The sequence below is a fragment of the Protobothrops mucrosquamatus genome, unplaced genomic scaffold (genome assembly GCF_001527695.2).
Source record: "Protobothrops mucrosquamatus isolate PMUCROS unplaced genomic scaffold, P.Mucros_1.0 scaffold3, whole genome shotgun sequence".
NCBI classification, from domain to species: Eukaryota; Metazoa; Chordata; class Lepidosauria; order Squamata; family Viperidae; genus Protobothrops; species Protobothrops mucrosquamatus.
In genome coordinates this window covers 3,648,978-3,662,639 of record NW_015386390.1, presented here as the reverse complement: position 1 = coordinate 3,662,639, position 13,662 = coordinate 3,648,978, and the positions used below count along the sequence as shown (strand labels likewise).

Below are 13,662 nucleotides of genomic sequence, written 5' to 3'. Positions count from 1 at the left end.
CAGAAAATGAAATTTGAATCATGTCAAAATAATGCGATATGACCTATAATGCAGGATCTGGAAGCTTCTGTAGATTCTTCAGCATGCTGAATTTTAAAGTTAAAACTAGATCTAATAAGTGGATATCTGTCAGGTGTGAGGAAACAAGACCATACCTTAAGCTCCAGTTAAACTGATTTATTGCTCATTATGTCTATACACAAGAATCTTGTCAACTAATAGTCAGCACTAAATTGGCGCAGATTGAATCCAACCCAGTGGTGAGATTCAGCCAGTTCCGGTAGCTAATTTTTTGTTGCCCAGGCCCAGAATGGACTTCTGGAAGCAGCATCCACAGAGAACCGGTTGTTCACATATTTGAATCCCACCACTGATCCAACCCCCCTTGACAAGAAGGGTTGGATTTAAATTTACTTATATACATCTATATCAGTGATGGCGAACCTTTTAGAGACCGAGTGCCCAAACTGCAACCCAAAACCCATTTATGCATCGTCGGGTGCCGGGTGGGTGTGGCCATTGGGTGGGTGTGGCCATTGGGTGGGTGTGGCTGCGGCGGTAAACGGCAGACTGGGTGGGACTAAAAAGTTCAATCAATCAATTCAAACTTTGCAAGATCTTTTTTTCCCCCGCAAGAAGTTGAAATTGACTGATTGATTGAACCTTTTTTTTTTGCATACGGCGGCGGAGGCCTAAAGCGAAAAGGTTTTATAAAACCCAGCTGAAGGCCTAGGACTGGGGCGACGGCACGCGTGCCCACAGAGAGGGCTCTGAGTGCTGCCTCTGGCACCCGTGCCATAGGTTCACCACCACTGATCTATATACTGCCTATATTTTTTTTAATACACACATTTGTGTTTATTTTTACTAGAATTCTACAGAAGTCTAGAACTTATGCTCATTTGGAGATAAAGTGAATTAGGATGCCTTCTAAAATCCTTGTACCCTTATTTATAAATCAGGTCATTGATCCAAGTCAGTTTGTTTATTATGAAGTCATTTATTATGGGTGTCTTAAGGAGTAATTGTTTCATCTATTACACAGTACGTAAATTATGTCATCCAAAGTTAAGGTATAAATTAGTAAAACCCCTAATTTAACTAATTTTGGCTGAATGATTGATTTTTATTAATTTTACCACGAAGACTCTACAGGAAACAATTTTGTTTCTTAAATTAACTATCTCGCTAAGAGTTATATAGGAAGAAGAGAAACACAAGAACTTCCATTCATGTTCCATAAATAATATTGCTATAAAGAAAAACAAACACTGAAATAATGCAGCCTACATCTGACCTTTCAAAACAGGCAAATGTTTACTATGAAAAATGGCTATTCTTGTAATAATAAAATCTCTTTGTTTAGAACTTGTCAAATATACTACTTACAATGCATATAAGTTTTTCTAACGATTACCCTGTGTCTGATTGTACTAGAGCAGGGGTATCAAACTGCCAGCCCATGGGCTGGTTGCATCATGCGGAGGCCGGGCCCACCCCAGCTCTGGCAATGCGGAAAAAAGTCACGATACGTCGCGACACGTCACGTGATGTGGTGAGTTTGACATCCATGTACTAGAGGAATGATAGGATCCATTGTTGAGACATTCCAAAAGTTTCTTCCTTTCATAATATTGAGCCTTGGGCCATCAAAAGGAGCTAAATGATGGCAGATTCAGAACAAATGAAACTACTTTTTAACATAATACATGGTTAAAGAATGACATTTGCTATTACAAATGAATTGGTGGCCAACTTGAATGGCTTTAAAGTGAATGGACAAAATCACAGATAATACTCTTATCAGCTGCCTCAGAGAAATTTTATTATCCCACGTTTTGGAAGCAGTGTAGCTCTAAGTACCAGTTTCTGGAAAAAAATCACTAAGAAGTTAGTATTTCATTCATATTCCAGCTGTGGACTTCTTGTAAAACTTGGCTTATTCATTGGGGGGAGCAAAATGCTGAACCAGACATTGCCTTTTGCTCTGATTCAGCAGAGATCTTTTCAATATCCTTAAATTTTAATCGAACAGATGGTTTGTTACCGAGAAGCTCATTTTTGGCTCATACGCTGTTTATGATTTAGTGACTGGCAAATGGTAATAGCCAGATGTAAACCATTTTATAGCAAGAGGAGAAAGTTTATCTTCTGATCCTGAAGCAGCTACAAGACACTAGGCTTCCTCTATCATGGATAGCATTAGTTGACTCTGCTGTTGTAATGCAGACATAATGAAGGCAGAAAACCTGAAACTGGACAAAACTATTTAGGTTCCATATATGTATGAAGCTGTTAGGAAATATCCTCCTTAAGAATACCCGCTAAGCAACATAACTGTCTAATTTCTGCCAGGAAGTAAAAACTTTATAAAGGCTTCTGAGATCAGGTAATTTAACTTTTGGTAACTTGATTTCTCTGAGTGTTCTGCTGTTTTTATGTTCTCTTATGTGGTTTTAAGCACGGTACGTCTCTGAGTTTATTAATCATCATCACCCATATGCACAGGTAAAAACAAGCAATGGACATATATTGTAGCCTGTTTGATAATAACCATGTTCCTGTGTCTGAGGAAAAAGGGAATGCCACTTTTAAGATAGAACTTGCTGCTGACCTTTATATATTTCCAAAAACATTTATAGAAATAACTTTTGTTCCACTTCCGTTGCAGGTCAGTTAATCATTTTAAAGCAATTAATGTAAATCAGATCACTGATGCAAGTCAATTTGCTATCTGATGGTGATGGAGTGAAAAAGCAAAAAGGAGTATTACACAACACAATGCTGATTTAATGGTAAGACCACATAACTTCAGTGAGGTATACACAAATGTTCAACTTGCTGTTTCACAACTTAGTAGCAAAATAAAATCTTGCTGTTTTGGGAAGTAGCCCATACAGTTATGTCGAAGAGGATGTAAAATTGTAAGTAAGAAGGAAAAATTAAACAAATAAGACCAGTGTTTTTAAAATGTTCCTTTCACATGAAAGGACTTGCTACACATTTGATATTTTTAACATCGTATGAAAGTACAGCTTAACATTAGGGTAAACTCCAAAGGGAATCAAATCTCAATTTATTTTTAGGCACACTCAGGCCTGTCTATACATTTGGCAAGATTATGGTCCAGGTTGTCTGTTCAGGGCATTTCTTATCAACAGAAAGAAGGCTGAACATCCATAAGAAAGCATTAAGCCAAATATAATAAATTAAAACCTACTCCTGAAATCAAATCAGTTTTCTTCAGGTGTTATCAAAAAGAACCTTCTAGTGCCTTCAGACATCCAACCCAATAATTGATGCTTTCGTTTTATTTCTACATTTGACAACACACAGTAAAACAAATTACAGTCCTGCACACCATCTTTATTCACATGGCCCTCAGAGGCATTCTTAACTCTTCCAATTATTCCAATAAGAAATATTCTTTTGTCTTGCTGAAATAATCAGTTAACTATCTGCTGTTGTCTGGACTACCACTGATAATAGAGAAAACACTACTAGACATACAATTCAACAGAAAATAATGTTCTCTACAGGTAGTCCTCGACTTACAACAGTTAATTTAGTGACCGTTGGAAGTTACAACAGCACTGAAAAAAAGTAACGTATGAGTGTTTTTCACAGCATTACAGGATCCCCAGGGTCACGTGATCAAAATTCAGACTCTTGGCAACTGACTTATATTTATGATGGTTTGCAGTGTCCCAGGGTCTTGTGATCACCTTTTGCAAAATTCTGGCAAGCAAACTCAATGGGGAAGCCAAATTCACTTAACAACTGTGCTACTAATTTAACAACTGTGGCAAGAAGACCGTAAAAATGGGGCAAAATGTGTCTTGCTTAGGAAGAGAAATTTTGGACTCAATTGTGGTCGTAAGGACTACCTGTATCAGCAATATGCTTTCAAATTTCAAATGGACCCACTACAGTAAAGTCTTGATTAAATTACTGTCAACACACACACACACACTCACACTCACACACAAATACTAACAAAGTTCCTTTGTTCCCTCATACAAGCAGAGATGGAAAGGTTATAGCAGGGGTCCTCAACCCCCAGTCCATGGACTGGTACCGGTCCGGGGCATACCAGCAACCGGTCCGCACAAACAAGCAAAGCCCCATCCGTGGGATGCAGGCAGCACACAAAACCAGGCCCCTTCCAGTCCACGGAAAAACCTTTGGGTTATAGAACTCTAGGCCTTTGGGATGATATTTTGTAAAACAGGCATCCAGTAGATCCACAAAGTATCTTAACAGTGTTCCATTTTCCACTGTAAACAATTCTTCAAATCTGAGGATGGCTTGGACCTAAACCTACTCAGCAAGTGTGGAGATCTTTGTGAAGCAACAAAGGGGGGGGGCACAAAATAAACTAAACTCTTTGCTATAATGCACTTGGGATTTCTTCTGTCCCTCCCTGAGCATATGTCAAAACTGTGTTGAAAATGGCATTGTAAGCACTTTGACCAGACCTTGGCCGCTGCTCATCTAGAAGAAAAAAGTATAAAACTAGTGTCTGCAAAACATATTGGAGGAAAACTTTTTAAAGGTTACAAAACAACTGCGTACAGACGTGGATTTAATTTTTTAAAAATACACCTGGCAGAAACAACAAAGACAACGAAAGCTTTCGGGGATTCAGAGATCCAGCAGTTCCACTGTGAGGTTTCTTACGTTTGCCAAACAAAAATCAGCCAAATAAACACAACTGAGTGCCAAGTTTCTTGAGAAACAAGTACAAAGAATCTTAATAGGAAAAATGTGAAAGACAAGGCGGGGGAAATAGCATGAAAACCAACCCTTTCATAATTCGCTCATAGAGTCGGAGACGGAGACTGCATGAAATCAAGGCATAATCAGCAAAATGAACATTGCATAATTCTTGTATATAGAAAGTTACCATATAGGAGAACAAACTTGGATAGAGCCTTCTATGAGCATTATCAGTGTCCATCCGATATGGTGAAGCACTTAAACACACATTTCTTACTTATTTACATGAAAGGGGCTTACCACCTACTTTTTCAAATGCTCAGGAATCTGTACAGGCTACACAAAAAGAGTATTGGGCAACATATGTATCCCACAAGCTGACTTGCTGTGTGTGTTTGTGTGTGTGTGTGTGTGTGTGAGAGAGAGAGAGAGAGAGAGGGAGGGAGGGAGGGAGGGGAGAGGGACAGATCTTCTCCAATTTTTATTTTTATTAACTAAATAACTGAAAATGATCTTCAGTGGGTTATGTTCCAACTACAATCTCCCATCAGCAAATCCATTCTGGGCTAATATATTAATAAGCAATCTCAAACAAAGGAATGATTTGCAAGTTGCCATAACCATAGTTTATGTTCCTGGCCCAGCATTGGTGTTTTCCTGCCAGATTCTCGTCTCCGCCTCCATTTCCTGGCCTCTTGTCCTGAGCTGAGTTTTTCCCCAGACACTCTCTTGTAAGAACCACCCACTGTTCTTTTCCCTACTAAGGTTACAGACAAGACTGTACTTTTTTAACTCAGCTAAGCCTAATTAAGCATGGGATGTTTCTTTTGTAATATGTCTCAAGAAACATCTGCTTTTTCTTTGTACCTTGCCTCACCACACCCTCTGAAGTGTCTGGGGTCAAGCAGAATGCTTCGCCATTTGGATCCTCCTAACCGTGAAAAACTCTTCCATTCAGAAACTGTTTCTCAGATCTCATCTTGAAGTGGAATTGTGAAGTGGAACAAGTTTCAATTCCTTTTCTCTCTCCCCACTTCTAATATTCAAGCCTTTCCAAAAAAGAAAGTCTTAATCTTCTTTCCAGGACCACTGGATTTTATTTTTGTAATATGGCAGCTGATCAGTTCTGTATCATTTTCAGCAAATTGATGACCTATATCCAGAACTATGCTGCCTGGTCAAAAGAACATAAGAGTGGAGTGGCAGAAACCAGAACTAGGCAGTGTGGCTTCCTTTGTTTTTAAAATAATATTCTGAATAGCAGCGCATTGCTTTTATTCAGAAGCTACGCTATTATGGCAAAAAGAAAATCATACAAAGGAAAGATACTGGAGAAGAGATTTTTGTGATTGTTTTGGAGGAGGAGGAGGGGGGAAGAGGAAGAAGAACAAGAGGAACAAGAGGAAGAAGAAGGAGGAGGAGGAGGAGGAAGAAGAGGAGGAAGAAGAAGAAGAAGAAGAAGAAGAAGAAGAAGAAGAAGAAGAAGAAGAAGAAGAAGAAGAAGAAGAAGAAGAAGAAGAAGAAGAAGAAGAAGAAGAAGAAGAAGAAGAAGAAGAAGAAGAAGAAGAAGAAGAAGAAGAAGAAGAAGAAGAAGAAGAAGAAGAAGAAGAAGAAGAAGAAGAAGAAGNCTTCAGTAAATAATACCCACAGAATTCCTCATTAACAAAGTAGATAATGTGTCATGCATTTAATACAGTAGGTTTCAATTCCATATTTAATCATTTTGGGGATTAAATTGATTAAAACCGACTTACTAACTAAAAATAATTAAAATGGTGCTTCTGAGATGTCCTTTGTTAAAACAAAGAATTTAATTGATAGAGCGATGGAGTTATATAGGAAGAAGAGAAACACAAGAACTTCCATTCATGTTCCATAAATAATATTGCTATAAAGAAAAACAAACACTGAAATAATGCAGCCTACATCTGACCTTTCAAAACAGGCAAATGTTTACTATGAAAAATGGCTATTCTTGTAATAATAAAATCTCTTTGTTTAGAACTTGTCAAATATACTACTTACAATGCATATAAGTTTTTCTAACGATTACCCTGTGTCTGATTGTACTAGAGCAGGGGTGTCAAACTGCCGGCCCGTGAGCTGGTTGCCCACCCCAGCTCTGGCAATGCGAAAAAAGTCACGATACGTCGCGACACGTCACGTGATGTACACCCGTGTACTAGAGGAATGATAGGATCCATTGTTGAGACATGCCAAAAGTTTCTTCCTTTCATAATATTGAACCTTGGGCCATCAAAAGGAGCTAAATGATGGCAGATTCAGAACAAATGAAACTACTTTTTAACATAATACATGGTTAAAGAATGACATTTGCTATTACAAATGAATTGGTGGCCAACTTGAATGGCTTTAAAGTGAATGGACAAAATCACAGATAATAAATACTCTTATCAGCTGCCTCAGAGAAATTTTATTATCCCACGTTTTGGAAGCAGTGTAGCTCTAAGTACCAGTTTCTGTAAAAAAATCACTAAGAAGTTAGTATTTCATTCATATTCCAGCTGTGGACTTCTTGTAAAACTTGGCTTATTCATTGGGGGGAGCAAAATGCTGAACCAGACATTGCCTTTTGCTCTGATTCAGCAGAGATCTTTTCAATATCCTTAAATTTTAATCGAACAGATGGTTTGTTACCGAGAAGCTCATTTTTGGCTCATACGCTGTGTATGATTTAGTGACTGGCAAATGGTAATAGCCAGATGTAAACCATTTTATAGCAAGAGGAGAAAGTTTATCTTCTGATCCTGAAGCAGCTACAAGACACTAGGCTTCCTCTATCATAGATAGCATTGGTTGACTCTGCTGTTGTAATGCAGTCATAATGAAGGCAGAAAACCTGAAACTGGACAAAACTATTTAGGTTCCATATATGTATGAAGCTCTTAGGAAATATCCTCCTTAAGAATACCCACTAAGCAACATAACTGTCTAATTTCTGCCAGGAAGTAAAAACTTTATAAAGGCCTCTGAGATCAGGTAATTTAACTTTTGGTAACTTGATTTCTCTGAGTGTTCTGCTGTTTTTATGTTCTCTTATGTGGTTTTAAGCACGGTACGTCTCTGAGTTTATTAATCATCATCACCCATATATTGCAAAAATGCACAGGTAGAAACAAGCAATGGACATATATTGTAGCCTGTTTGATAATAACCATATTCCTGTGTCTGAGGAAAAAGAGAATGCCACTTTTAAGATAGAACTTGCTGCTGACCTTTATATATTTCCAAAAACATTTATAGAAATAACTTTTGTTCCACTTCCGTTGCAGGTCAGTTAATCATTTTAAAGCCATTAATATAAATCAGATCACTGATGCAAGTCAATTTGCTATCTGATGGTGATGGAGTGAAAAAGCAAAAAGGAATATTACACAACACAATGCTGATTTAATGGTAAAACCATATAACTTCAGTGAGGTATACACAAATGTTCAACTTGCTGTTTCACAACTTAGTAGCAAAATAAAACCTTGCTGTTTTGGGAAGTAGCTCATACAGTTATGTCGAAGAGGATGTAAAATTGTAAGTAAGAAGGAAAAATTAAACAAATAAGATCAGTGTTTTTAAAATGTTCCTTTCACATGAAAGGACTTGCTACACATTTGATATTTTTAACACCGTATGAAAGTACAGCTTAACATTAGGGTAAACTCCAAAGGGAATCAAATCTCAATTTATTTTTAGGCAAACTCAGTCAGGCCTGTCTATACATTTGGCAAGATTATGGTCCAGGTTGTCTGTTCAGGGCATTTCTTATCCACAGAAAGAAGGCTGAACATCCATAACAAAGCATTAAGCCAAATATAATAAATTACTCCTGAAATCAAATCAGTTTTCTTCAGGTGTTATCAAAAAGAACCTTCTAGTGCCTTCAGACATCCAACCCAATAATTGATGCTTTCGTTTTATTTCTACATTTGACAACACACAGTAAAACAAATTACAGTCCTGTACACCATCTTTATTCACATGGCCCTCAGAGGCATTCTTAACTCTTCCAATTATTCCAATAAGAAATATTCTTTTGTCTTGCTGAAATAATCAGTTAACTATCTGCTGTTGTCTGGACTACCACTGATAATAGAGAAAACACTACTAGACATACAATTCAACAGAAAATAATGTTCTCTACAGGTAGTCCTCGACTTACAACAGTTAATTTAGTGACCATTGGAAGTTACAACAGCACTGAAAAAAAGTAACGTATGAGTGTTTTTCACAGCATTACAGGATCCCCAGGGTCACATGATCAAAATTCAGACTCTTGGCAGCTGACTTATATTTATGATGGTTTGCAGTGTCCCAGGGTCTTGTGATCACCTTTTGCAAAATTCTGGCAAGCAAAGTCAATGGGGAAGCCAAATTCACTTAACAACTGTGCTACTAATTTAACAACTGTGGCAAGAAGACCGTAAAAATGGGGCAAAATGTGTCATGCTTAGGAAGAGAAATTTTGGACTCAATTGTGGTCGTAAGGACTACCTGTATCAGCAATATGCTTTCAAATTTCAAATGGACCCACTACAGTAAAGTCTTGATTAAATTACTGTCAACACACACACACACACTCACACTCACACACAAATACTAACAAAGTCCCTTTGTTCCCTCATACAAGCAGAGATGGAAAGGTTATAGCAGGGGTCCTCAACCCCCCGGTCCATGGACTGGTGCCGGTCCGCAGCATGCCAGCAACCGGTCCGCACGAACAAGCAAAGCCCCATCCGTGGGATGCAGGCAGCACACAAAACCAGGCCCCTTCCAGTCCACAGAAAAACCTTTGGGTTATAGAACTCTAGGCCTTTGGGATGATATTTTGTAAAACGGGCATCCAGTAGATCCACAATGTATCTTAACAGTGTTCAGTTTCCACTTCTTCAAATCTGAGGATGGCTTGGACCTAAACCTACTCAGCAAGTGTGGAGATCTTTGTGAAGCAACAAAGGGGGGCCACAAAATAAACTAAACTCTTTGCTATAATGTACTTGGGATTTCTTCTGTCCCTCCCTGAGCATATGTCAAAACTGTGTTGAAAATGGCATTGTAAGCACATTGACCAGACCTTGGCCGCTGCTCATCTAGAAGAAAAAAGTATAAAACCAGTGTCTGCAAAACATATTGGAGGAAAACTTTTTAAAGGTTACAAAACAACTGCATACAGACGTGGATTTAATTTTTTAAAAATACACCTGGCAGAAACAACAAAGACAACAAAAGCTTTCGGGGATTCAGAGATCCAGCAGTTCCACTGTGAGGTTTCTTACGTTTGCCAAACAAAAATCAGCCAAATAAACACAACTGAGTGCCAAGTTTCTTGAGAAACAAGTACAAAGAATCTTAATAGGAAAAATGTGAAAGACAAGGTGGGGGAAATAGCATGAAAACCAACCCTTTCATAATTCGCTCATAGAGTCGGAGACGGAGACTGCATGAAATCAAGGCATAATCAGCAAAATGAACATTGCATAATTCTTGTATATAGAAAATTACCATATAGGAGAACAAACTTGGATAGAGCCTTCTATGAGCATTATCAGTGTCCATCCGATATGGTGAAGCACTTAAACACACATTTCTTACTTATTTACATGAAAGGGCCTTACCACCTACTTTTTCAAATGCTCAGGAATCTGTACGGGCTACACAAAAAGAGTATTGGGCAACATATGTATCCCACAAGCTGACTTGCTGTGTGTGTTTGTGTGTGTGTGTGTGTGTTTGTGTGTGTGTGTGTATGAGAGAGAGAGAGAGAGAGAGAGAGAGAGAGAGAGAGAGAGAGGGGGAGGGAGGGAGGGAGGGAGGAGGAGAGGGAGAGATCTTCTCCAATTTTTATTTTTATTAACTAAATAACTAAAAATGATCTTCAGTGGGTTATGTTCCAACTACAATCTCCCATCAGCAAATCCATTCTGGGCTAATATATTAATAAGCAATCTCAAACAAAGGAATGATTTGCAAGTTGCCATAACCATAGTTTATGTTCCTGGCCCAACATTGGTGTTTTCCTGCCAGATTCTCGTCTCCGCCTCCATTTCCTGGCCTCTTGTCCTGAGCTGAGTTTTTCCCCAGACACTCTCTTGTAAGAACCACCCACTGTTCTTTTCCCTACTAAGGTTACAGACAAGACTGTACTTTTTTAACTCAGCTAAGCCTAATTAAGCATGGGATGTTTCTTTTGTAATATGTCTCAAGAAACATCTGCTTTTTTTTTGTACCTTGCCTCACCACACCCTCTGAAGTGTCTGGGGTCAAGCAGAATGCTTCGCCATTTGGATCCTCCTAACCGTGAAAAACTCTTCCATTCAGAAACTGTTTCTCAGATCTCATGTTGAAGTGGAATTGTGAAGTGGAACAAGTTTCAATTCCTTTTCTCTCTCCCCACTTCTAATATTCAAGCCTTTCCAAAAAAGAAAGTCTTAATCTTCTTTCCAGGACCACTGGATTTTATTTTTGTAATATGGCAGCTGATCAGTTCTGTATCATTTTCAGCAAATTGATGACCTATATCCAGAACTATGCTGCCTGGTCAAAAGAACATAAGAGTGGAGTGGCAGAAACCAGAACTAGGCAGTGTGGCTTCCTTTGTTTTTAAAATAATATTCTGAATAGCAGCGCATTGCTTTTATTCAGAAGCTACGCTATTATGGCAAAAAGAAAATCATACAAAGGAAAGATACTGGAGAAGAGATTTTTGTGATTGTTTTGGAGGAGGAGGAGGGGGGAAGAGGAAGAAGAACAAGAGGAAGAAGGAGGAGGAGGAGGAGGAGGAGGAGGAGGAGGAGGAGGAGGAAGAGGAGGAAGAAGAAGAAGGAGGAGGAGGAGGAGGAGGAGGAGGAGGANGAAGAAGAAGAAGAAGAAGAAGAAGAAGAAGAAGAAGAAGAAGAAGAAGAAGAAGAAGAAGAAGAAGAAGAAGAAGAAGAAGAAGAAGAAGAAGAAGAAGAAGAAGAAGAAGAAGAAGAAGAAGAAGAAGAAGAAACATCCCAAAGATGTGGTGGATTATAGTAATTTATCTTGCTGTTTCGTTAGCCCAGGGGTAGGCAACCTTGGCTCTTTTATGACTCGTGGACTTCAACTCCCAGAATTCCTGAGCCAGCTATGCTCAGGAATTCTGGGAGTTGAAATCCACGAGTCATAAAAGAGCCAAGGTTGCCTACCTCTGGGTTAGCCAATAGTGAGCCAGTATGGCATCACATTTCTTCAATGCAGTACTTTGATGGGAAAGTTTTATTTAGAATGCTTATTCAGCATAAAACCCATTGCAAAAATATCAGTGACTCTCTGGCATCTTAAAGACTAAACCATTTCACCATTTCCACATACACAGTTTAATGTTTACTATGGAAATGACTTGATAGTGCAATTAAAAATAATGAGAAAGGTTGTGGCATTTTAAAAAATAAATTCATTTACTATGGCTTAAGTACATACAGTATTTATCCTGGAGAAAATTGCTTAGGTACTAAGAATTTACATCAAAAAATTTTATTTTATTTATTTTTTTATTTATTTAAATTTATATCCCGCCCTTCTCCTTGCGGACCAATTTGAGGGCACATAAAAACATATACAGAGTTCATCAGATCAATAGACCACAATCTTTACCGTAGTTGTTGTCTCTATAAACAGAGGCTGAGTGGGTGGGGAGATACAAAAAAGCTGCAGTTGCAACAAATATCTAATTGGGTAACAAGTTTTCCAGCAGAAAACAGCCCAGTTTAGAAATGTTTACAATGAAAAGGAAAGGCCGCTCTTCTACATGTACAGAAACACATTACATGCAAAAGACCCGGAAAGACCTGTTGCTTGTGACCTCAGATGGTACAAGAATACAAGATGAATAGAATAGAACAGAGCTGGAAGGGACCTTGGAGGCCTTCTAGTCCAGCCCCCTGCGCAAGCAGGAGAACCTATACCATCTCAGACAAGTGACTGTCTAGCCTCTTCTTAAATATTTCCAGTGATGGAGCACCCACAATTTCTGATGGCAAGCTGTTCCACTGGTTAATGGTCCTCACCGTTAGGAAGTTTCTCCTTAATTCCAGGTTGCTTCTCTCTTTGATCAATTTCCAACTATTGTTTCTCTCCTTCCCTCTGATGCTTTGGTGAATAACATGACCCCCTCTTCTTTGTGGTAGCGCCTCAAATACTGGAATACTGCTATCATGTCTCCCCTATTTCTTCTTTTCTTTAGACTAGCCAAACCCAAGTCCTGCAGCCGTTCTTCGTATGTTTTAGTCTCCAGACCTTTGATCATCTTAGTTGCTCTTCTCTGATTTTTTTCTAAACTCTCAACATCTTTTTTGTGATATGGTGACCAAAATTGGCTGCAGTATGAAGTCTACATGCTTTGAATGACAAGTGCTAAAGCAAGTCCTTAGCAGGTGGAATACAAAGGTTGGCCTGGGAGAGGCATTTCACATCAACCCAATTGCATTGCTTAGGGATGGAAGTTCTGGTCTCAGTGATGGTGATAACTCAAAGATTATCTGTATTTTTATAGAACCTTGAAAGCCTGTCAGTTTCTTCCTGTTCCATATGCCCAACAGAAAGATGTCAGGGATATATTGAGTTCCTTTCTCACACTTTTTACTTTTTCACACCTGCCATCCCCGCTCCCTTAACATTTCATTGCTCCTTTCCTCCTTCCCAAGACCAGATCTACAGTCTTTCATAACATCACATGGATATAAAGAGGAGTGGGGTTTTGACTACCCAGTTGATCTCACCATTTTTAAGTTGCCAACGGTCCCTGAGGGCACCCTTATAATAATCCTTTTTGTCCACAGGTTGGCTAAGGCAGATTGTTCAATTGCCAAATACGCTAAAGAATTAAAACTGACTGGATGTTTATCGAAGTTGAGAGTTTCCAGCCATTTCCAACCCTTATGAGAACTGGAATTATTCATCATAATTGGAAAA

General features: G+C 38.7%; 1 protein-coding gene across 1 annotated transcript in view; it reads right to left on the bottom strand.

The window, feature by feature from the left end:
* PTPN13 (protein tyrosine phosphatase non-receptor type 13) overlaps positions 1 to 13,662 on the bottom strand; it is a gene marked incomplete at its 3' end in the record, with an annotated part of 103,240 nt that overhangs the window by 86,092 nt on the left and 3,486 nt on the right. The gene's annotated exons all lie outside the window — the stretch shown is intronic.